At 38.1% G+C, this 3,176-nt stretch overlaps 1 long non-coding RNA gene across 1 annotated transcript; it reads left to right on the top strand.

Annotated features, from left to right (window-relative positions):
- The first annotated feature begins 369 nt into the window (after window positions 1-369).
- On the top strand, window positions 370-2,176 carry LOC144514104 (uncharacterized). Its single transcript, XR_013501257.1, has 3 exons — window positions 370-489; window positions 924-1,003; window positions 1,665-2,176. It is a non-coding gene; the product is annotated as an uncharacterized LOC144514104 (long non-coding RNA).
- Window positions 2,177-3,176: the final 1,000 nt, after the last annotated feature.

The raw sequence follows: 3,176 nt of genomic DNA, 5'->3' as shown, positions 1-3,176 counted from the left end.
ATATATTCTGATTCTGTTTACACGGTTTACATTTAGATTCTGCATTATTCTTGATACATATGACACAGCTCTCTCTCAACAACATGAATCTAGAGCAGCAATGCTCTACTGCTTTTTTGAGGAGAGGAACAGAATAACAGCGGCAAACATGCAGGATTTTCTTAATTTAAGATTTAACATATGTGGAAATGGTTCTGATTCTGTATGAAAGATGTGTCATTGTTTAGATCAGAGCGATATTTTCAAATATTTTGACGGCATATTATCAAAAATACATTGGTTTGACAGTGGTACAGTTAATTTTGGTGACATGATTCTGTAGTTTTTAATGTAGTATTTCTTGTAGTATTCTGTAGTTTGAATGTATTATTTTGTCTTTGTGTTTTTGTCCTTAAGCCCAAAGCAACAACTTTGTACATGTGACACAGTGCCCTCTCAAGCAGCGACTACAGCAAGCTGTGTCACAAGCAAAGCCATCTGGCTATTCAGGTAAAAACAATCATTGTGTAGTGCTTTGCACTTCATAAGTTGTAAGAGGTTTACCATCATCACAGAATATACATACTATTCTGAATTAAACTGAAGCAGAATATATTTTGTATTGTTATGTTATGTGTTGCGCCACATAAAATGTAATGTATACAAAAGTTGAAAGGACAATCTGATGTTAGTGATATGAATATAGCCCATGAAATGCTGGTCCTCCATTACCCCTGGCATTAAAGTAACTTTGAGTATGATGCATTAATAGATTTCTTTAAAACTTCTCCTGCTACAGTATTTGATTTGAACAGCTAATGTAAGGTAAATCTAAAACCCTAGGTACCTCTCATTCTGAGTTTTAAGTTGACTTATACTTACTTATACTGATATGAAAATCTAATGCAGATGAGGTTTGATTCATTTTTGTCTGTATTTTCCAGATTTCCAGAGACGGGAGGCCATTATTCGTGCCCTGATGGAGTTCCTGGGGGAGTCGTCAGGGGAACTCAAGGACTACAAGGTAAATCCAAACATTTTCACATCATAAAGTTCACTTGAGGACATTATATTGAATTCTTTTTCACTTCCCCTTTAAATACAACTTGCTTGCTCTGTATTATTCAGTGTTTCCAATAATGAGAGACAGGAACTAAAGTTCAGGAATGGAGTTGTGCATAAGGTCCATAAGGCCTGATTTACTACAGGTTGTTTGTGCGTGTGAAAGCGAGTGCAAACTTCAGCTGTTATCGGTACTGTGGAACAAGAATAATTTCAGAATCAGAAAAATGTATTTCAAACTGATTATTCACAAGACACCGCAGCAGACAGTACTACAAGAGTTTGAAAAGGGGTTGGAATAAGCAAAGCTTATATGTTTCCAGACCCTAACAACACAAATGCATACACAAAAGAGACAAATAATAACAACAACATCATCATCATCATCATATAGGACGCACTCTCTAGTTCCCTGCTACCCCTTTCCTCCAAAGTTGGCAGTCTCCTCCTTTTTGTATGATTCAAAGACTACATTTCTAAACTTCCTAAACTTAGTGAAATTATTTCAAATGTTTAGGATCGATAGGTATTGAAATATTGAGATTTTTGACACTAGTCTATAACTTGAATAACAAATTAAGCTGTACTATGCACCTGAACATGGATTCACATATATTTTACAGGATATCAGCAGAGAGGAAGCTCAAGAGGACCAGGCTGAGCAAGTCCTGAGGATTTGTGTCTTGCACACAAGTGAAGAAGATGAAGGTGCATCCGAAACTGATGTGTCGATTGTTAATGAAGGGACTGAGGTACTTGACAACTGTGGAAGTGTTGCAAAGGCCTGTCTCCTGCTCATGGGCATCATTTATGCCATGAACTTGAGTTACCCCCCAAAAACGAAGTACACTTTTGAAGTTTTTCAAAAGCTTCTTCTAGAGCTTGATGTCCTTAAGTTGTCCCCGAAAATCCTGTCTCTGCGAAACAAGCTTATAGCTTGAGTGCACGTTTGACCCATGAGTTGTCCTTTCAAAGAGGGCGCAAAAAGAAAAATACGGCACAGTTGTTTATGTGGCTATTTGTCTATTTTTTATTTTTCTCTCGTTTTAATGATGTCATTTTTATTTTAACTTGTTGCACTGTATTAAACATGTGGCCATGTAGAGTGGCTACGTTTTGGGGACAAAAGAAAAGAAGTTAGATCAGCATTTTCAAGTTAAACCAGAGGTTCTCAACTGGTGGGTCGTGGGGCCATTTTCAAAGGGTCGGGGATGTGAGTGTGGGCATGAAAAGAGTGAGGGGCGAAATATTGCACTTTTTAGTGTCAAGATGCTCTGCTTTTTGTAGGATATTACTCATGAAGAACAGAAACGGACGTTTAGAACCTCAGGGCAAAACACTTTTCTTTAAGATGAAACCAATAATCAGCAGTCTTTCAAGATGAACCAAAGGTTCGTGAAACATGTCAAATGTTTTTTCGAGAGTTTAAGGTTAAAAAGTCTCTCCTCTCCTGAACCTTTCCTTGTGCCTTTAACAAGCTACATCAAACCCATTTTAGCCACCCTAAGATGAAATTTCTGTCATCATCTACTCACCCCGATGCCGATAGGACTGAAGTTTTGTCAACATTCATACTCTTCTGGGAGTTTGCCGAGATGTTTGTCACAAAACTGCAGTGAACGGCAACTTGGCTTCAAACATCCAAAAAATGTCATGAATCAGAAAAAATGTCTCCATACTGCTCATCTGAAGTAATCCAAGTGTCCTGCAGCTTACACATTCCTAGATGTTTGAAAATAAACATAACAAAATTGTGTTTTGGCTTTGTTTGCTCTGCTCTGCTTCCTCTGTGGTGCTGCGTGAACACGGATGGGCTGGCTGGAAGATAGTAGTGTTGAAGTTAGTGTGCGGCGTTGGAAGGAGCATGCATGGGGAAAAGCAGCAGAGCAAACAAAGCTGAAAACACAAGTTTGTAATGTTTTTTACAAACGTCTTGGCATGTTGTGAGCTACAGGACACTTGGATTACCTCAAACAAGCAGTATGGAGACATTTTATTGATTCTTGATGTATTTATGGATGTTTGAAGCTAAGATACCGCTCACTGCAGTTGAGTGGAAAAAACGTCTCTCAAACTCGCAGAAGAACACTGATGTTAACAAAACTTCACCAATCTTATTGACAAAGGGGTGAGTA

Source organism: Sander vitreus, unplaced genomic scaffold (assembly GCF_031162955.1).
Source record: "Sander vitreus isolate 19-12246 unplaced genomic scaffold, sanVit1 ctg450_0, whole genome shotgun sequence".
Classification (NCBI taxonomy): domain Eukaryota; kingdom Metazoa; phylum Chordata; class Actinopteri; order Perciformes; family Percidae; genus Sander; species Sander vitreus.
This window is presented reverse-complemented; position numbering and strand designations above follow the sequence as displayed.